At 39.6% G+C, this 23,143-nt stretch overlaps 1 pseudogene; it reads right to left on the bottom strand.

Moving 5' to 3' along the window:
- Positions 1-10,999: 10,999 nt before the first annotated feature.
- On the bottom strand, positions 11,000-21,213 carry LOC119524041 (annotated as a pseudogene).
- Positions 21,214-23,143: the final 1,930 nt, after the last annotated feature.

Raw genomic sequence — 23,143 nt, 5'->3', positions numbered from 1 at the left:
CAGACTTTGGGGGTGAGGGCAGGAGCTGGAATGGGGGCCTTGGAATATTTTTAAAAGTTTTTTGTTTTTATTTGCCTTTTTGACTGAAAGGGGGAAAAGAAAGGCAACCAAATAAGGTTTCAGTGGCTAAGAGAATTCAGTGGAGCTGAGAGTCTGTCCTATGCAAGCTTCAGCTAGATATCCCAAATGGCCACAGTATGCCAAGCCCAAGTCAATAGTGAAAACCCTAAAGAATACCCAGATCCTTATCTGAGACTCAGATTCACTCAGTAAGTTTATTCTTCAGAAACTTAAATCCTCCAGAGAGCGCCTATGCCAGCTAAGTCCCAAAAGCAAGAGGCAACAGCTTCTTCAAGAATATCAACCAGTTGTGTCCCCTTGGCTCATAAAGTTGACACCCCTTTTCAACATGAACAAGTTGGGGTGGTCACTGCCTAGACATCCCTGAAAATCGGGAATGTGATTAAACTAGAGGAAGGGGTAGCAACAGACAAGATAGGATTTAACAATGGATTACGAATACTGAATCTTTGTATGAATTTTTTTTTGGATGCTGGGGTATTAGAATAGCTAGAAGGAAAGAATTGGAATGGTGGAACTGTAACAAAAAAAAAGAAAAAAAGTTCAGGTAGTTCTGCTGCTTGATAACTTTTGGGCATTCCTGTTGTACCACAGTACAGAGAGGGCATCATCATATTTTTATCTAGTTTCTTTTGTCAAGGATATGGATTGGTAGTCTGTGGCTTATAGTCTTAGATTTGAAAATAATATAATATTCTTTTAAAAATAGCTTTATGTGTAACACTTGAATTAATATATAAGAAAATAAAATAATGCTGGAAATTGTAAAAAGTAAGGATGTTTAATACAAATACACAAAGAACACAGTTATATGTAAGCAGTGTTCAATTTGAGTCGATTAGAATTGATACATTCTTATTGGAGAACTTCTGGACTAAAAGATGAACTCCCATCCTGCCCATTACCTGGCAATAGTGAGATAGGCAGAATTTCTAGGAATGGCCCCCCAAATTCCACTCCAAAATCCCCAGAACTTTTAAATGTGAGGAGATATCACTTTAGTGATTGTGTTATGTTATGTAGCACAGTTGACCTTAAAAAAGGGAGATTATCCAGGTGGCCCTAATCTTAACACAGAAGCCCCTTAAAAGCAGAGAACTTTCTCTGCCTCCTGGCAGAAAAGGAAGTCAGAGAAATTTGAAGCATGGGAAGGACTCGGGGCCATTTCTGCTTTGAAGGTGGAAGAGCCACGCGAGGAGGAGGGCAGGCAGCCTCTAAGAGCAGAGAGCAGCCAGTAAGGAAATAGAGACCTCAGACCTACAGTGCCAGGAACTGGATTCCACCAACTACCTGAATGAGCTTGGAAGTGGATTCTTTCTCCATGCCTCCAGATAACAGTCCAGCCAGACTGACACCTTGATACTGGCCTTGTGAGAACATGAGTGGAGACTCCAGCTGAGCCCACTCAGACTTCTGCCCTACAAAACTGCTAGATAATGACTGGGGATTGTTTTAACCACTGTTTGTAGCTTTAAATACAGATAGCAAATGGCCTGGGGTGGTACTCCCCTTCCCTACTGGCAGGTTGTCATTGGAGACCAAGTGGGGAGTCTGGGCTTCTGTACGCCACCCAATGGCACCAGGTTACCCAAGGCAGCTCCCTTGCCCCTGAGATGTTATCAGTGGAGACTGAATGGGGAGCCTGGACTTCCATACCTGCCCTGCTCAGGTTTGTCGGTGGTAAGTGGCCCCACTTACCCTCCCTGCTCGAGTGTGTGGAAGATCTTGCAGAGGAGGGAGCTGGAGAAGGGGATTGATTAAATCTGTCTAGGAAGTCCTGGGCAAACTCCTGACCAACCTGCACATGGATCTGACCAGAATTAACAAGGGAGAAAAATGAACAGAGCCTCTGAGAACTTTAGAATAATAATATAAGATGTAACATATAATGTAACTTTAATATAACTTATAAGATGTAACATTTGTGTCTTTGGAGCCCCAGAGAAGAGACAGATTGTGGGAATAAAAAATATTCAAAGAACTAATGCCTGAAACCCCCCAAATTTCATGAAAGGCGTATGCCTTCTGAGTCAAGACACCTCATAATCAAACTTCTAAAAACTAAAGACATTTAAAATATCTTGAAAGCAGAGAGAAACAACACATTGCCTATAGGAGAAGAATGATTTGAATGATAGCAGATTTCGCACATGAAACCATAGAGTACAGAAGGAAGTGGCACAATATTTTCAAATGTTGAAAGAAAAGAGCGGTCAACCCCAAGTTCTACGATCTGGCAAAACTTCGGGAATGAAGAAAATAAAAACATTCTCAGATGAAGGGAAGCTAAGAGAATTTGTTGATAGCAGACCTCCCTTAAATAATGGTTAAAAAAAGTTCTCTAAATAAAAAGGAAATGATAGCAGAAAGAGGCTTAGAACTTCAGAAAGGAAAAAAGCAGTGGAATGGATAAAAATAGAGATATGTATAATAGACTGTCTTTCTCCTCAGTTTTAATGAGGAGATTGAAGCAAAAATTATAACATCATCTGGTGTGGTGTTCAATGTATATAGAGATAATATAGTAGAAAATTATAATTAAAAAGTAGGGATGGTATAAAGAGACCTAAATGGAAGTAAGGTTTCTCTACTTCACTTGGAATAGTAAAATATTGATATCATTAGTCTGTATAAGTTGTATATGTATATTGTATATTGTAATACCTAGGTGTTGTGATACCTTAAAAAAAACTGTACAAAGAGATATACTCAAAAATACTATAGATAAATCAAAATGGAATTCTAAAAATATGTACAAGCAAGTCACAGGGAGGAAATAAAAAGGAAACAGAGACGTGACAAAAAGGGAGCAAACAGAAAGCAAATAATGCAATGGCAGACTGAAGCTCTAACATATCATTAATGACTTTAAATGTAAATGTTCTAAATATGCCAATTAAAAGAAATAACAGAATAGATAAGAATGTCACTCAATATAAGCTGTCTTAAGGAACTCATTTTAAATACATTGATACAGGTAGGTTAAAAGTAAAAGGATGGAAAAAGATATCCAGGAAGACCTTGTTATACATGACCAATACGTTGTAAGACCCTTTGTGTAAGTTGAAAATTGCACATAATAGTGAACCCCGTTATTTATTAAGTATTTCTTATATGAACATACTTATCACACATTTTTCAAAATAAATAAGGCAAATAACCACTCTAGTAACAATAAGTAAACAAAATTAATCATGGAAATAATTTTTAAAAATCTTAATTATCTCTCTCTGCCTTTATTTTTTTCGATTGCCAATTGCATATACCTGAATTTGTGTGTTGAGTTCATGTAAAATGAGGTCCTTCTCTACCATGTAAACATTAATGAAAAAAAAAAAAAAGCCGAGGTGGCTCTATATAATGTCAGGTAAAGTACACTAAAGAGCAAAGAAAATTGCCTCAAACAAAGAAGGATATTACACAATGATAAAAGTGTCATGCCACCAGGAAGACATAGCAGTTTTAAAAGTGTACACATCAAACAGCAGAACAGCAAAAACTGATAGAACTGAAAGGTAGACAAGTACACAACTGTGGTTGGGGACTTCAACATCCCTCTCTCAGCAAATAACAAAAATGTAAAAAAGAAAATCAGCCAAGATATAGACGAACTGAGCGACATCAATAACCAAGAGATTCTAATTGACATTTATAGAACACGCCATCCTCAAACAGTGGAAAACACATTTATTCTAGCACCAGTGGAACATTCACCAAGTTAAACCATATCCTGGGTCGTAAAATTAACCTCAACACATTTAAAAGAAGTGAAATCACGTAGAGTATGTTCTCTGACCATAAGTAACCAAACTGGAAGTTGATAACAGAAAGGTAACAGGAAAATTTCCAAACATGTGGAAATTAAACAACACACTTCTAAATAATTCATGGGTCAAAGAGAAAGTCGCAGAGGAAATTAAAAAAAATACATGTAACTGAATGAAAACAAAAGTACAAAATAACATTTGTGGGACACAGCTAAAGGAGTTTTGAAAGGAAAATCTACAGCACTAAATGCTTACATCAAAAAAAGAGAATACTCTCAAATCAATCTATACTCTGCTTCAAGAAACTAGAAAAAGAAAAGCAAAAATAAACTCAAAGCAAACAGAAGAAAGGAAATAGTGACAATAAGAGAAGAGAAGTCATTGAAATTGAAAACAAAACAACATGAAAAATCAATGAAATAAAAGCTGGTTCTTTAAAAAGAGCAATAAAATTGATAAACATCTTGGAAGACTGACAGATTAAAAAAAAAGAGATGGCATAAATTACAATATCAGGAATGAAATGAGATGTTACTACAGATCCTTCAACTATTAAAAGGTTAGTAAGAGCATATTACAAACAATTTCTTGCACATAAATTTGACAATTTAGATGAAATGGACTGATTCCTTAAAAAGCACAAGCTACCAAAACAAACCCAAGATGAATTAGATAATCTCAATAGTCCTATAACTTTTAGACATTGAATTTGTAATTAAAAAGCTTCCAACAAAAACAATCCCTAGGCCCAGAGGATTTCACTGGAGATTTCTACCAAATGTTTAAAGAGTTAGCACCAATTCTTCATAATCTCTTCCAGAAAATAGAAGAGGAAGGAATGCCTCTCAATTCATTTTATGATGTCAACATTACCTTGACACCAAAACCAGAGAGAGAGTATACAAGAAAGAAAACTGGAGACCAATATCCTTTAAGAACATAGGTGCAAATATCCCAACAAATATTATTAAAACAAACCCAACAACTTAGAAGTGTTATTATATACCACAACCAAGTGAGGTTTATACCAGTTATGCAAGGCTGCTTTCAATATTTGAAAATCAGTTAATGTAATATACCAGGCTGTGGAAGAAAAAAGATAGTGTAATAATATGAATTGATGCAGAAAAACATTTGGCAAAATTTAACACCCATTCATTGTAAAAACTCAGCAAATTAGGAATAGAAAGGAATTTCCTCGACTTGATAAAGAGAATCTACAAAAAACATGAAGTAAACATTATACTAAATGGTGGAAGACTGAATGTTTTCCCCCTGAGAATGGGAACAAGAGAAATGTCTCTTCTTACCAGTCTTAATTCAACATAGTACTAGAAATTCTGGCCAGAGCAACTAGTCAGGAAGGAATAAAAGGCATTTGAATTGGAAAGGAAGAATAAAACTGTTCTTATCTGCAGATGACATGATTCTCTATGTAGAACATTCCAAGAAACCTACTTAAAATAACTCCTAGAACTAGTAAGTGAGTTCTTCAAGAGGGGAGGATTCACAGGACTCCATGTACTATGTGCAAGTTCCCTGACTGCTGTGTTGGGAACAGACCACTAGGGTCAAGGGTGGAAGCAGGGAGAGCAGTTTGGAGGCCAGTGCAGGAATCCAGGGAGACCACGGGAGTGGCCGTGGGAATGGCTGTGGGAGTGGTGAGAAGCAGTCAGTTCCTGGATTCCTCTGAGGAAGAGCCAACAGGATTCGCTGATGAGACTGGTTGTGTGGTGAGAGAGAGAGGAGTCTGGGATGACTCTGAGATTTTGTGCTGAGCAACGGGGAAACATATAAAGGAGTTCAGGGGACAGGTCCAGGCTAGAGACCGGGATTTGGGAGCCATCCAAAGCCCAGAGTGGATGAGATCACCTGGAGAGTGAGTGCAGCCAGAGAAGAGAAGAGAAGAGGTGCAGGGCACCCCAGCCTTGAGAGTGAAACCTGTAATGGAGACTGAGAGGGAGTGGCCAGAAGAGGAGGAGGAAAAAAAGGCAAGTGGGGTGTTCCGGAAGGCAGGGGAAGAGAGTGTGTGGAGGAGGAGGGGTGGGGGGTGATCACCCAGGTCACACTTTGCTGACGGGTCAAGCCCTTACCCAGGTGGCTCCCACACTAGTGGGGTGACAGGTAAGAACACTAGCCATCCCCGCATCAGGAACTGATTGCCATGCCAGGCGTAGTTCTGGGGTGGCCTAGGCCCAGATTCCTGCTAATGGCTTTTCTTCACTTCTCTGAAGCATTTTCTTCATCTGTGAAAGGACACAATACTGATAGCCTTGTAGAGTATTTGTAAGGACTAGAGATTTTGTGTGCCTGGTGCTATTAGGCTCTGGGAACACAGTGATGGATTAATAATAATGTATGTCGAGTCCAGCTACAGGTTAATAATAATATTGCCTATGAGTCCCTGCAGCAAGGATTGCTTTAAGTAGAGGCCCCTAACTTAGCACTTTTTTCCCCCAATATTAGTCCAAATATGGGCATATAATTGAAAATTGCTGCTACTGTTAACCAAAAACAATAACGCTCTTCTATGTTCATGCATTCATTCAGCACAGAATATCTCTAAGCTTTTTCCCATCTGATCTGTATTATTGAAGCTCCTAAACCACATTGTAAGAATTAGAGATAAAAAAAAATAAGACTCACATGCCTGCCAAATTATTCAGGCTGATATATTTTTACATGAAAGAAAATTCAGTATCTCCAAGAACAGGAAACCAATCATTCAAAGCTTATAGCACAGAGTAAATATGACACGTTGAATGAAATCTCTTTTATTTGAAGAAGCCTTAAGGAATGCATACCATTTTCCTAAGTTTTATTGAAGAATATGAAATAGATCAGATGTCTTCATAGGTGAACAAGTTACATGATAACTGAACTTCTGCTTTGTAGATTTTCCCATTCATCCATTCAACTTTTACTAAATGGTTATCTTCTTAAAATAATATTTTTACTTAATGTGCCATTAGATTTTTTTTTTCAGGTTGAAGGTAGAGAAGTATATATAAAAACATCTGTGGCCTGGATAATATTGCTAGGTAAATCTTCTCCTTTCCCCCTCTCCCTCCTACCCCACAGATACACACATTGTATGCTGTAAGAACATTTGTTTTGCCCGTGACTCTCTTACAGGTGATTTCATCCTTTTTTTTTCTGAGTCCCCTGTAAAGCTGGTCAGGCCAGTTTCGTTCCTCTTTATTGAGGGGCTGCTTTGTGTCCAGCTCCTGGAATGCAGGGGTAGCAACTGTAGACTCAACTAAGTGAGATTATGCATGCAAGACAACTTAGAGTAGTGTTTGGTACATATTAATCAGCCAATGAATGTTAGCTACTAACATAAGTATTAAGCCACCCTGAGACCCTGGAAAGATATATAGGTGGTGTTTATCAGTTGGGTCCTCTGAGAGGCAGATGCTGAGATGGAGTTAGGAATGCAGGATGTTTGTTGGGTTAAGGGGGGATAACCCATGAAAGATAAAAGGGAGGATGGAGCTGGGCAGGGAGAGCCTCAGGCTGCAATTTGCAGATCATTTCCAGCCATGCTAACAAGCTATTTGTGGAATGAGGTGCATAAAGGCAACCTTAGCCTTTATGTAAGCATTTAGCTGGCTGTTTTGCTTGTAACAAGGGAAGGATTGTTCCATTTGTTGTCATACTTCCTCTGGGACCACCAAGTTTTTCCTCAAGAAAACCAACAAAGAGCTGATATCATGTGTCTGGGAGTCTGGGTGAAAAACAAAGTGGCCTTGACAGTCTGTGCCTGTGTTTGCAAGCGGAGAGCTTGTCCCAGTCAAACCACATCCTGCCCTGTTTCTCGAGGCAGGTGGTCCCAGATGGAGGCCCAGAGCAGAAGAAACCACACGAACCCTGCTCAGCTGAAAGCCCCAGGAAGCGGTGGCCCTAGAGCAGCTCCACCCTGGGGATCAGTCTCCAGGAGGTGTGGCGAGACCCTGGCCACTATCTTCCCTGATAGCCAGCCCTTCTCCTAAGGAGGCAGTACAAGGCAATGGCTGCAGATAAAAGCTGTGAAGTTTGTTCTATTCTAGTTCTGGCCAACTGTGCAAAGGGGGGCCATGCCGAAGCTCTCGGGGGTGTCCTTTCTTTGGCTGTAAAATGAGGCCATTGATCTAGATCTGAACTAGCTAATAAGCATCCGTACAGTGTGGTCCAGATTAAAAGTAAAGACAAATCTTTTTTTGGTAGATCATGGAAGAAAAAATAATTGAAAATGTACTTATTTAAAATATTGAATCGATGTACATTTAAGTTTTGAAATGTGAGCTTATTATTAGCAAGGCCGTGCATACATCTGCAGTGTAATCAGTCAGATAGGGTTTGCTTTCTGACCAGATGCAATTCATAGTAAAGACAGGACATTCACATGAATAGGTTGACAGATTATGGGTAAAATATACATTGCAGCTGATTAAAAGCATGGAAATGATCAAGCTGTAACTACTAAACCTGTAGTTACAGTGTAATATTGGTACCTTCGTAGGCACTAATAGAAAAAGAATCAAGTTTATTGTTGGCTTATATTCACAATTCAGTCTTTAACTTGTTTCTCTCAACTGCAAAATCATGAATGTTTGCAACTTTTCTTTCCAAAATCTTGAAACTGGAATAATTGCCAACACAACTACAAAAAATATATTTGCCATATGCAAATAGTTTCAGTTATGTTGTGTTCAATGAGTAATTACAACATTAGCTCTGGTGACACATAATGTGAACTTTTAAACACATTGAGATATGGAGCATGTTAGGTTTGTGTGGTTTCAAATGTTGAGAAATCACTTTTTTGTGCTTATTGATATTTCCTCAGGGACTGTTGTGTTATTTGATTCATAATGTCACATGATAGATTATCTCTTTGGTGCATATAATCCATGCAATTATTTTGTGAGCTTCTCCTGTGTGTGGTGGTTAAAAATCCATCCATCTCACCTCTTTTTTAGTCTCTGGTGTTTTAAAAATTCAATTTAACTCACCCTTTTATTTTAAAACTTGAATTTGAATGGGTTCCATTAACAGATATTTACGGTGACAGTCAAGTTCTAGTGCTGCCAACTTTAAGCTGAGTACTCTCCCCAGCTCTCAAGCTGGATATGAAATCTAACTTTGGGTCTGTTGTAATGCAAAGATGAAGCTGGTTTGTAAACAGCCCTTGTAACAACATAGTGCAGTTGACAAACGATGGTTCTCAGGCAGGGTGAGGCGTGTTGTTTAGCTGTCCAAATGGTCACCCTGATCGTAATTCTACCTGGGGTGCAGCTCACAGAGCCACACATAATAATTAAAGCCACAGATTCATCATTGGTAGATTTATCCCATCTTAGTTTCATTATAGTCCTGTCTTCATTCATTATAATGAAGGCCAAATTAAAATTCAGTTTACGAAAAACTATCTTTTTTTCTTTTTAATTGGAATGTAGAAGTGAATATTAAAGCATACAAATAATTAAAAGCAGCTCCCTTTGCTGTTGAAACTTACTGTTGGGTCATTCCTGACTACATGGTCCTTGGACTTCTCCCAGCCCTGTAATCCATTGATGTATCTGTTGTGATGGCAGGGATTTGTAGGTTATTAATGTCTACCCAACTTGTCCCATAGTGGCTTGTATGGTCTTAAATACATAGAAGGAGCATGTTAAATATTCATCTGGTTTAATTGAATTTAATAGACAATCCTTAAGATGAATCTGAAATTTTAGAGTCTTTAAATGGTTCATTTTTTAGTAGCACATAATTTATTTGCTATTATCCAAGATAGTGAATTATTTAAAGAAAAAAGGAAAGCTATTTCTATGAGGTAGATTTTCCAAGCTGCAGCTGCTGTTCATTTACATACAGTTACCAATTATATTAAATTATGAACCTGGGTAAGAGGAGGAGTGGCAGCCCTAAGGTTTAAGGTGTTAGGTTATTAGGTGTTGCATAATATATTGCAGTCTGGGAACTGGCTCTTGCGGACTGACCTATGGTCTGTTGGTACATGCATTAGTAACTTTAAATTTCTATGAATACTAATAATGATGGTTGGATATCAGTTTAAAGAATGGTAAATCAGTTAACATGTAAACTTTTCACATGATTTGATTTGTAAGCATGTATGTTTCAAAATAAATTGCTCTCTTTTAGGCCATTTTTTTTTCTATTTCAGTTTCTTCTTTCATTTGACAGTGAAATTTAATGGTGTATTGGGAGGATTTATATTTTTTCAAACTGTTTCTGAAGTATTACCAAAATTGGTGGTGGTTTTTTAAAAATTCAGGTGATCTTTGTAAATTAATGAACAAGACGAACCAAATGCTGTATACATAGGTCAGTCTATTTCTATTATAGTACTATTTTTTGCTGTGGCCACCTCAATCTTGACTTTATATTTTTAAATAGTACTGAAATATTAAAATATAGAAAAGCATAAGAATATAATCAAAATCTACCTACCCATCACCTAGTTTTATTACATGTTAACATTTTGTCATACTTATTTCTGATTCCTTAATAGTAAATAAACAGCCTTCTGGTTTCATCTAAGAGTTGTACAGAACCGCAAAGATGTCCCTCTCACTCTTACAAGAAAAAATCTGGAGTGACTGGAAATTAACAGAGAACTGAGGTTATAGGGAAAATTATCATTTCAAAATCTGGAGAGAGAGAGAGCTGTCTTCTGCGACACACAGGACCTGAGCATTTGCTTTTCTGGGGCAAAAGCACTAGGTGCCAGTTACCTCTCCAGAAGCCATATAAATCCACTGGAAGACTGAAGTACAACATCTGACAAATTGCTGGAGGCTGAGTGTGGGCTAGCTTGCGAGTGTGAGCTCCTGGGGGCCCAGAGTCTGTGTGTGTGCACAGCCCTACCCTTTTGCAGGCTTTTATTCTAGAAACCCCACCTGTCTCTCATGGGGGAAGATCAAGAAAAAATCTGGAGAGATTCCCTTCATGTTGCTGGCTGGGGGAGGGCAAGGGAAACACTGAGAAATCCGCTCAGATGCCTCTCTTAAGGAACAAAAGGCTTAATCTGCAGTGGGGGAAGGACATCACCTTAGGAAATGGGTGAACACCACTACATCTGGGGAAAGGATCTTCCCCAGCCCCAGCCCCAGCCCCCATCTCACCAAGTAAAAAAAAAAAAGTCTTAATCAGCAGGAGTGGCCTTTCCGACTGGGAGATGTCTTCAAGGGGCCAATGACCATGGGTTTCTCCTGGGACAAATATTTCTTTCACCCATGGTATATATGTCTTGCAGCCCTCAGAGTAGTGTGCTTGGAGGGGGATTACATCATTATTTCATTCAGCCTGCCCAGAACCCACTGTAGCAACAGGCTTGGATTTAGTCACCATTTTAAATATTATTTTTGGAGATTTTTGCCTTTGTGACCTCCAGAAACAAGGAGATTTGGTGCTTTGTGTAAGGCTGCCTCAGGATGCCCCTCACAGAGGGTCTTTCTTCAGGCCTTTTTCTCAGTGTCCTTCTTATCAGTTCTGCCAGCTTTGGGCTGTAATCTTTTGGCATCGGTGGCAGCTTTCCTTCAGTAATACAATAAACTAAAGAATTCATGTCTTTTGCATCGAAAGCATGCTTCAGGGTCGCCATTTCATAAACAGCATTCCAAAGCCCAAACATCTGACTTAGAGCTGTAGGGCTTGTTTGAGAACATTTCAGAGCTCACGTGGTAGGGTGTGCTGATGAGGGTGCTAGCCATGGCTTAGTGGACCTCGAACACTTGGGCGATTCCTAGGTTGTCCACTTTGATGATGTTTGTTCTTGTTGGGAAGATATTTTGTTTTCAGATCTTGGGGAAGGATGTGTTTTTAGGCAAATACTGCAGAGCCATGGCAATCTGAACAAACCACTCCACCACCTGACTCTCAGGCAGAAGCCAGCCATTCTGTTCCTTGAGGTTTTGGTATAGATCACCTTCTTCACAGAAGCCTGTGGCAGTGTAGGGCAGACCGTCCCATCCCTCTCACAACTCCTTGTAGATGAAAATATTGGGGTGCTTTGGCTGAGACAAGAGCTGCGCTTCCTGTTCTGCAGCTCACCGCTCTCAGCTGGAGGCGTTTCTGGTCTTCACTTTTTTGGTGACCTCCTGCCTGCCATCCTGCTGGTGCCTCATGAACAGTGCCTCCCTGTAGCTGCCCCTGCTTCCTGTCCACAGGTATTTGGTGTGTTCCTGGAGCAGGCCCACATTTGGGATTCAGCTGCAGCAGAGGCAGGGCAGCAGGCTGCGGCGGGAGGTCCTACTCCTGCCCAAGAGATGAAGGTGGTGGCAAATGCTGTGGTGCCCGGGCCCTAGTGGGAGCACAGAGGCCAGGCCCACAGCAATGCCATTGCCATAATGATTCCAGCCAATGCAGCCCTGCACATGCTTCCCCTGTTCTTGCAGGACATGCTATAGTCAGTTGATTTTTGATGCAAGTGTGAAGGTAATTCAATGGAGAAAGGAAGGCCTTTCCAGCAGTTAATGCTGGAACAATTGGATTTCTGTATGCAAAGAATGACTCTCGACTCATACCTCATCATACCTTATTCAAAAATTCAAAATTTTTGAAAAAACTTTCAAAATGGATAATAGACCTAAATGTAAAACTATAAAACTTCTAGAGGAAAATAAAGGAGAAAAACCGGTGTGACCTTGGGTTAGGTGATGAGTTTCTAGATATGATACCAAAAGCATGATCCATGAAAAAAATTGTTAAATCAGGCTTTATTGAAATGAAAACCTTTTTCTCTGTGAATGATACTGTTAAAAAATAAAAAGACAAGCCGCAGATTGGGATAAAATATTTGCAAATCATTTATTTGACAAAGGAGTTGTATCCAGAATATAGAAAAAACCCTTAAAACTCAAAAATAAGAATACAGTTATCCTTAGGGCAATGCAAATTATAACCATACTTATTACAATAGTTAAAATCCAAAAAAACTGAAAATAACAACTGCTGACAAGTTTATAATGCAACACAGACTCTTATACATTGCTGGTGCTACTGCAAAATGGTTCAGCCACTTAGCAAGATAGTCTGGCAGTTTCTTACAAAGCTAAACATAAGCTTACCATATGATCCAGCAATTGCACTCCTAGGTATTTACCCAAATGGGCTGAGAACTTATGTCCACACAAAACTCTTTATGTAAATATTTGTCATAGCTTTATTCATACTTGCTAAAAACTGGGAACAACCAGATGTCCTTCAACAGGGGAATGGATAAGCAAACTGTGGTACATCCATGCGATGGAATATTATTCAGTGATATAAAGAAATAAGCTACTGATTGATGTAACAACATGAATAAATCTTCAATGCCTATTCCTAAGTGAAAGATGCTAAACCCAAGATGTCACATATTGTATGGTTCTATTCATATGACTTTTGGAAAGGTCAAAACTATAGGGACCAAATCTAGATTAGTGGTTGCCAAGGGTTTGGGAAGGGGAGTTGTTTTTACTATAAAGGAGACACACAGAGGAACTTTAGGGTAAAGGAGCTGTTCTGTGGGCTACCGGAATGCTGGATACATACATGACTCTGCATTTGTCAAAACCCAAACAATTGTGTGGCTTCACTGGTGAAGTTTACCAAACATTCCAAGAAGAATTAACACCAATCCTGCTTAACCTCTTCCAGAAAATTGAAGAGGAGAGAACACTTCCTAACACAGTCTATGAAGCCAACATTACCCTAATAATAAAGCCAGATAAAGATACCACAAGAAAATTATAGACTAATATCCCTTATGAATATAGATGCAAAAATCCTCCACAAAATACTAGCAAACCAAATCCAACAGCACGTTGAAAGAATTATACACCATGATGAAGTGGGATTTATCCCTGGTATGTAAGGGTAGTTCAACATAAGAAAATCAATTAGTGTAATACACCACATTAATAGAACAAGGGAAAAAGGCACATGGTCATCTCCATTGATACAGAAAATGCACTTGACAAAATCCAGCACCCCATCTTGATAAAAACACTTAGAAAACAAAGAATAAAAGGAAACTTCCTCTACGTGATGAAAGGGCATATATGAAAAACCCACAGCTAACATAACTCAGTGGTGAAAGACTGAAAGCTTTGCCTCTAAGATGAGGAGCAAGGCCAGGATGCCACTGTCACCAGTGTTATTCAACATTGTACTGGGAGTTTTAGCCAGAGCAATTGGGCAACAAAAAGAAAAAAGAGGGCATTTGGATTGGAAAGGAAAAAGTTAAGCTTTCACTATTTGCAGATGGCATGATCCTGTATATAGGAAATCCTGGAAAATCCAGAACAAAGCTACTAGAGCTAATAAACAAATTCAACAATATAGCAGGATACAGATCAACACACAAAAATCGGTAGTGCTTCTATACACTAGTAATGAACAATCTGAAGAGGTAATCAGGAAAAAAAATCCATTTCCAATAGCAACAAAAAGAATCAAATATCTAGGAAAAAATTTTACCAAGGATATAAAGAACTTATACCTGGAAAACTATAAAACATTTCTAAAAGAAATCAAATAAGACCTAAATAAATGAAAGGATATTCTGTGTTTATGGATTGGAAGAATGAATTTTGTTAAGATGTAAATTCTGTCCCCAATGATTTATAGATTCAATGCAATCCCAATCAAAATTCCAACAGCCTTCTTTGCAGAAAAGGAAAAGCCAATCATCAAATTTATATGGAAGGGTAAGGGACTCCAAATAGCCAAAGACCTCTTGGAAAAGAAGAACAAAGTTGGAGAACTCATATTTCCCAATTTTAAAACTTATTAGAAAACCACAGTAATCAAAACAGCATGGGGCTGGCCAAGGACAGACATATGGACCAATGGAATCAAATTGAGAGTCTGGAAATAAACCCTCACATCTATGGCCAGTTGATTTTTGACAAGGTGCCAAGTCCACTAAGTGGGGAAAGAATAGTTTCTTCAACACATGGTGCTGGGAAAACTGGAATATACATATGCAGAAGATTAAGGTGGACCCCTACCTCACACAATGTAAAAAAATCAACTCAGAATGGATCAAAGACCTGAGAATAAGAACCAAAACTATAAAGCTCTTAGAAGGAAACATAAGGAAGCATCTTTAGGACCTTGTGTTAGGCAATGGTTTCTTAGACTTTACACCAAAAACATGAGCAATAAAAGAAAAAATAGGTAAATGAGACTTCATCAGAATTAAAAACTTTTATACATCAAAGGATTTCATGAAATTTTTTAAAAAGGCAACTTACAGAATGAGAGGAATAGTTGGAGACCACATATCTGATAAGGGCTTATTATCCCGAATATATAAAGAAATCCTACAACTTAACAACAACAACAACAACAACAACAACAAATCCAATTGAAAAATGGGCAAAAGAGAAAAGACATTTCTCCAAAGAAGATATACAAATGGCCAAAAAGCACATGAAAAGATGCTCAACATCGTTGGGGAAATGCAAATCAAAACCACAGTGAGATCCATTTCTCACCCACTAGAATGGCTACTATTAAAAAGAAAGAATATAACAAGTGTTGGAGAGGATGTGGAGAAATAGGAACACTCATTCATTGTTGGTAGGAATATAAAATGGTGCAGCCACTATGGAAGACAGTTTGGGGGTTTCTCAGATAGTTAAGTGTAGAATTACCATATGACCCAGTAGTCTCACTTCTCAGTATATACCCAAAAGAATTGAAAGCAGGAAACAGATATTTGCACACCGATGTTCATAATGACATTGGTCACAATTGCCAAAAGATGGAAGCAACCCAAGTGTCCATGTCATCTGATGACTGGGTAAATAAAATGCTTATATATACATACAATAGAATATTATTTGGCTATAAAATGGAATGAAGTTCTGATACATGCGATAACATGGATGAACCTTAAGGATATGTTGAGTGAAATAAGGCAGACAGAGAAGAACAAATACTATATGATCTTATTGATATGAAATAATTAGAGTAAGAAAATTCGTAGTCAGAAACTGGAATACAGGTTACCAGGGGTTGGGAAGTGGGTAAGGAATGGGGAGTTAATGCTTCATTGGGACAGAATTTCTGTTTGGGGTGATAGAAAAGTTTTGGTGATGGAAGTTGGTGACAGTAACAGAACACTGTGAATGTAATTGACACCACTGAATTATATATATTTGAATGTGGTTGAAAGGGGAAGTTTTAGGTTATATGTATGTTACTAGAAATAAAAAAAAATTAAAAAAAATCAAATTGGAATGTACAACACAACACAAATAGTGAGCCCTATTATAAAGTATGGACTATAGTTAACAGTACAATTATAATATTCTTTTATCAAATTGTAACAAATATACCACACTATGCAAAGTGTTAATAGGGAAAATTGTGTGTGTGTGAATAAATGGAACTCTGTATTTTCTGCATGATTTTTCTGTAAACCTATGCCTTCTCTAATACCCCCCCCCCCCTAAAAAAAAGTGACTCCACTGGAAAAATATTTAAAAAAAACAACCCCAAACCCATGCAACTGTATATCACAGTATGAACTTTAATATATGCAGACTAAAAACCAAGCAAAGAATCATCAAGTAGTATGGGGGTTGGGGGGAGCGGTGTGGTGGCGAGGATCCAGGATAGACTGCAGGCTGTGACAGATTAATCTAATGGTATTACATGTTTTCCTCCCAACCTCACTGGTGTGGTAATGTCACACATACGTAGTGCCCCTCTTTGTGATATACAGTTAGAGCTTACATTCTAATACAGGAAAAGATAACTATAGATAACGATCTATGCAGGATACAGAGTGGTGTGTGGGCCATTTCAGCTGGAGGCAGCAGGGAAGTCCCCTTGGATGAGGTGAAGTTGCTGTTCACTTCCTCCGAGGGGCTATGCAAGCGGAGAACAGGAAGTGCAATGGCCCTGAGGCATGCACAAGCTTGGATCGTCTCAGTAATGTTAGTGCTTTGGGGAAATAAAAGTGCCACGGAAGCAAGTCACTTCTTGGCTAACCTAGGAAGGAAGTAGAGGGTTAGTTCTTTGCTCACATTCTTGTTTTTTTCTTTAAACATATGTAGGAATTACTCCCTATCTCCCATTTTGGGGGGCAAGGAGAATCTATTGCACCAATTTTTGGTAACCACTTCAGGACCTAGCATGGAGTGAAAAGGAATGTGAATTTGCTCTTGCGAGTAGATGCCTCCTCATGTTTCCAGTAAAATGTATTGCTTCTCTTTGTAATTGGATTCTCAGCTAATCGCTCCCCTCCCACATCCCAGGTAGTGAATACTTCTGTATTACAGGTGGGAACACTGAAGTCTAGCAAGGTTCCATGACCTGATGGATGGAGATCACAGTTCTATTCAGGGTCAACCATGGTATTTGAACCTCAGCAGTCTGACTTTCCACAGTTGTGCTCTAAGAAGTGCCTGGAGTATGAGTATTCTTAAAAAGTGGAGCCTCTGATGAAAAAAAAAAAAGTGAGCGTAGTATTTAGCCAATTGTTATGGCAACTCAGTTTCTGTTAAAGTGTTGGCTGGTGAAACCGCCTAGGGAAATGGATTTAATAAATAAATTTGAACATGTTCATTTGTCACTGGTGCTTAAAAATAGATGAAAATGGGTAGTTTAAATAGTTTCAACATCCCAGTTCTCTCTGCTGTTTGTTTCTGTGTATTACTATACTGTATTAATATGGGGAAGGCAGCATAGTCTGACATTCCCCTACCCAGAACATTCAAGAAATCAGCATTTGTGATCTCAATCACTGTTAAGTAATTGGCACCAGTCTAGTGTTTTGTAGTCAACATTTTATCACCTCCTCCGATGCTTTTCATATTTTTTCTTCAGTGATGCTTATGCTTTGAATAAATGTTGTAAAATAAGCTGTATTAAGTACGTGATTGGAGAGGGATAGCTTTACATTGGATGAAGAGGATGATTAAATCCACTGGTTTTCGTTTTTCATCATTAGGGGAAGGAGAAACTTTCCGACAAGCTCATTTCTTGGCACACTAAGAGGTTGCTGGGGTTTGGTAATGATACATTCTTCACCGGACATACAGTCCAGGTGGAGAGTTTTTCACCTGTAGTAATAATTAGGCACCTACTCTGTGCATAGTCCTATTATCTGTACCATTCATGGTACTACATGCTAGGCGAGAAAACAGCAGACTTATAGAGCTCTTCTCATGGACCAGAGAAGTTGAGTAACTTGCCCAGGGGAACACAGCAAGTGCCAGCACTGGCTTTGAGCCTGTGGGTTGTTTAACTGGAGTCCATGCTCTTTAACTCCTCATTATACTACATTACAACACTGTCTAGGTGGCCTTGGCTATATTAAAAAACAAAACCAAACCTGAATTTTAGCATGAGGGGTACGCAAATCTGTCAGATTCTGATAACCTGCTGGAATCTTGACAGAGCTTGGTGATAGGATATTGTGAGATTATTATTATTTTTTAATATGCAGCCACATTTCAATTGAAACCACAACCTCCTGTCAGTGCTGTAGAGTGTTATTTGAGGAAGGGAAATAAACGTATGAACTTTAAAAAAGTTTCTTAATAAGTTTACTGATTTTTAAGAATGGATACAATTAGTAGTTTTCATTAGTTCCTAAAATTATTTATCCTGGCATGCTTTGGTTCCATTATATAAAGCTCTTTAGTACTAAAAGATTTTACTTCCTTGACTATATAGGGGTCCCATGTGGCTGGTAGCTTTAAACATGCACACTAGTGCAAGTGTTGATGCTGCCAGCACAAATGGAAAAATGAGCTGCTTTAATTTGAAAAACAGGCTGTGTCTAGTCTTTGAATCCCTTTACATTTCATCTGACTACCCATATTTTCTTTTTGGAGGGGGGTGGAGGAGGGAGCAGGCCTAGACCCTGTAGTTTGTCATTAAGATTATGAAAAATTTTGGAATGTGAATTTTGATGGTGACCTGCCATTGTTTTTCCTTCCACTTTTGAAGGGGAAGTAGAAAAATTTAGGAGGTTCTGAAGCCAGATGACGGCATAGCCCAGGATTCTTAAACTAATGAGCAATGTGGATCCCCGGGGGATCTTGTTAAAATGCAGATTCTGATTCAGTAGATCTGGAGTGGAGGCTGGTAGGGGAGGCTGAGATTCTGCAGGTCTAAGAAGCCCCAGGTGATGCTACTTTTCGTAGCAGGGGTAGAACTAACACTTTTAGACATGGTCCTCTGTCTTATGACCATGCTGATCACCCTGAATCTCCTGAGGAAGTTTTTTTTCTTTCATTTTTTATTAGAGAAGTTGTGAGTTTACAGAATAATCATGCATAAAATACAGGATTTCCATACACTTCCCTACCGTCAACACTTGCATTGGTGAGGGTGATTTGTTACAATTGATGATCACACTTTTTTTTGTTATTCTTTTTTTTTTAACAGTAGCTACTTTTGTTACAATTGATGAAAGTTTATTAAAGTAGTACTATTAACTATTGTTCATAGTTTATGTAGCTGGTGGAGTTTAAACAACGGAGATTCCTGGGTCCACACCAGGCCTATTGAATTAAATTTTGGGGGGTGAGGCTGGGCATGTATTTGAAAGAGCTGTTGAAAAAGCTACTGGAGTAGATTTAATGATAAATCTGCTAGGTTTTTTGGGGCGGTGGGGGGGGGGGAGGGTGGTGGTGGTGACAGCTTTGAAAACTGTACTGTAGGAATCAGATTGAGATGTAGAAAGATAAACTTTCTGACATTCTAAGAGCTTCTTGTTGACTCAGACTGCTTGAAATGTCTTAGTGGCCTCCCCCCTTGCAAGGGAATTGACGGGTTCCTTACAATTACATCCAGACCCACTTAAATTAGAGAGCTTGGAGAAAAAAAAATCGAGTACTTAATGGTTAGCTCGGTGACTTGCTTAGCATTAGATAACGTCTGTTCAGGCTCCCAGAGCGTGTCCAGGGAAGCTGGGGCCCAAATACGGAAAAGAGGAGTCAGGATTATGAGGTAAGAGTTGAACTTACCATCACAAATATTTAAAGTGTTATTTCAGCTCTTTCCTTGGACTCCTGGGATTGGGGTGTCATTTCTGGTGGTGGTTGGAGATCCAGAACAAGCTAGGAAGGAGGGCTTGATGCTGCCTTTGTTGCAGTGAAGCACAAATTCCACCATGAGGTTTTGCAGGAGGGCTGTGATTGCTTCTTTCACGGGTATGACATTTTCTTTTTTGATAACTAGACTCCCAGGAAGCTGGCTTTTTACTATTTCTTAAACCTGACTAGATCACACACCCTCACCCCTCAGGTCAAGCAGGAAGAAAAGATACCAGGTGGAGACTGATCTTCCTAGCTTTTGCGTGTTCTTCAATCTGTTGTGTCCCTCTTTTAATGTACAATCCAAAAAAGAAAAAAGAAAAAAAAAAAGCTGGGTCTTCCTGCTCCTCCTTTTTTTAAGCATATACAGTGAGAGACAGACACATTGTATATTACCACCGTTTACTTCTGCATCAGCCAGGGTTCGAGCAGAGAAGCAGAAGCACTAACAGTGATAGAGTCAGGGATCTCTCACACATTGTGGATGCTGGTAGAGCAGGCTACCGCCTTGGTGTCCAGTGCTGAGCCGGAAGTGGCTGTAGGAAGGTGGGGTGTGGGGGAGAGCAGATAAATTGGATCCCACAGGGATGCCTGGAGCCTGCCTCTGGCTCTTGCACTTCCAGCCTCCATAACAGAAGTGATCTGCTGGACAAGCTGGTGCCCTTCACCAGAGGGAGAGGGAAGATCAGATCAGTTGAGTGTGCATCGTTGGGTGTTCACTATGTCTCAAGTGCTGTGCTAGGCCCTGGGGTGTGGCTAGGTGGGAGACACACACCCAGAAACACAATTTTCCAGCCCATTGGGGGTACATGCAGTGGAAGATTCATGCCCAGTATTCTGGGGTGAGGGGGAGGCACAAAGAAGGGAACCTAGTGAGTCTGGGGGAAGATATGAAGGAATGAGACCAGGTGAAGAGAGTGGGCAAGGGCAACCCAGAAAGAGGGTATAGCTTGGGCAGAAGCCTGGGAGTGGGAGAAACAGCTCACTGGGTGTCTGAAGTTAGCCTTGCTGGTGAGCAAAATGGGAAGTGGGGGAAGTAAGGCTGGGGAGATGACTGGGATTCTGCCTGTCCTTGTAAGGAACTTGTGCTGTAGCAGTAATTTGGAACCATTGAAGGTTTTTGAGCAGGGGCATGCTGTGGTCAGATGTGGATGGAGGAAAAATTCCTTCAACCCTTGACCTACCCTGAATTAGCACCTGCCCCCACTAGCTTTTTTTTTTAATAGCTCTATTGAGATATAGTTTACATTCTGTAAAATTCACCTGTTTTAAGTATACCATTCAATGGTTTTTAGTATACTTACCAAGTTTACAGCCATCACCACAATCTACTTTTAGAACATTTCCATTGCCCCCCAATGAAACCTTGGACCTATTTGCAGTCACTTCCCATTCCCATGCCCAGCCCTAGGCAACCACTTATCTTTTTATATTTCTCATTTTTTCTTTAACATTAAGGGGGATATTTTCTGTGAATGTATGAATTACTTTAGGGAGTCTCTAACAAAGTACAAACTCTTGCTCTTGGTTATCCAGCTACTTCTCAGCCTCTTCCTGTTAGCATGCTTTAGATTGCAAGTAACTGAAATCCATCTGGAACTGGCTGAAACACGAATGTTTGTAAGCTCATGTACTTGGGAGTCTAGAGGTAGGGTGTACCCCAGGGACAGTGTGATCAGTTGCCCGATGTGGACATCAGAGACCTGCCTCCTCTCCCTCCCCGCTGCTTCCTCTCCCTCCTTCCCTTCTCCTGGTGGTTGTTCTGGCAGTAGCTTCTCCCAAGGACTTGTTTGCCTGTTGTTCCAGGTGGCTGTAGAATGGCATCCATTGGCAGTTGGGGCTCTTGATTTCCTTGTTCATTGCCTGTATGTAGGGGGAGTCCTTTCCTGCAGTCTGACTGGGTGAGCTTTGTTCCTGTTGCCCACTCCAGGACCAGTGATTGGCTTAGAATTAATTAGGCCACCCCTCTGGAACTGGGAATGGTCTCTGGGGAGTGGGAGAGGGGGTGTGCTGTGATCAGTAGTGGGCTCTGCTAGGAAGGAGAAACGGTGATGATGGCTCTGCTGGGTGGGCAACCAACGGTGCTCACTGAGGATTATTGACCAAACGGACTGGATTGCCTGGCCCTCATTTCCTTTCACTTGGCAGCCTTCTTTATATAAACACAGGAGAGTGGTCCTTTGACTGTGAACTTATCTTTGGACAGGTAGACCTGGTCCCAGCTAATCCTGGTTGGGTGATGAGTGGATGTGATCTGCAGTGCCAGCAGGCTTGTGAGTAATATGTTGAGCCATATTGAAGCTGACCCTAGCTTTAGTCTCTGTGAAAAGCTTCGTTAATTTAGATTTCAGTTCAGAGTTTGTCATAATTTGGTTGGCAAGAACGCTGAAGTTTACTTCTGGACAATTTAATAGTGTGGGCAATGTTATGGATAGTGGTAAAATTAATACCATATAGGAAGTAAATTATTTCTTAAATCACATTAGATAAACCTGTTTACTTTATGATAGAAATATTTCAATAAGTAACTAACAGTAAATAATAGAAAATTATTCTTATCTAGTTATTAAGTTGGCCCCTTGGAATCTGTCCTTGGGAAAAAATAAAATCCTGCCCTATGTCAGTATTTGAGTTACTAGATGAAATTGAAATTAGCAAAAACTGACTATTTTTCAAAGCATAATTCATGCTTCACTAAGCCAAATAGACATTCTGCCAGTTACTTTGACTTTATTAAATTTTGCTTTCTTTATATGCCAAAAAAAAAAAAACAACAAGGTAGGTCTCTGCCTTGCAAAGTAGTTGATTTGATCATGAGCTGTATTTTAGAGTCTATTTGGGGTAAGGTTTGTCCACAAGTAAGTATTGAGCTTTTGCTGGTGCAGCTCTTAATGGTGAGAACGGATGTTGAAGAAAGCAAACACCATATGCCCTTTGTTTCCCGTGCCTGTCCCCTTCTGGAGGCCTAGGTGGAGCATTCACCTGTCTCAAATAATCTCCATTTTGCTGTTACCGCAGACTCTGCGGTTCTCCCACTCTCTTCTCTCTGATGTTAATTATAACTTCTTCCTAATTATGCACTCTTCCTCCTCTTCTTCCTCTCCTCGGTCATAAAAGTTCCACACTCTCAAGTACCAGAGATTGGATTAATTTTTTAAAAATGAGTTTCACTTGATTTGAGGCAGAAATAAGTGCAGAGAATTAAAAAAAAAATAGTGTGAATGTGTAGTGGGAGGGTCAGGCAGGTTG

This window comes from Choloepus didactylus, chromosome Y, assembly GCF_015220235.1.
Source record: "Choloepus didactylus isolate mChoDid1 chromosome Y, mChoDid1.pri, whole genome shotgun sequence".
NCBI lineage: Eukaryota > Metazoa > Chordata > Mammalia > Pilosa > Megalonychidae > Choloepus > Choloepus didactylus.
This window is presented reverse-complemented; position numbering and strand designations above follow the sequence as displayed.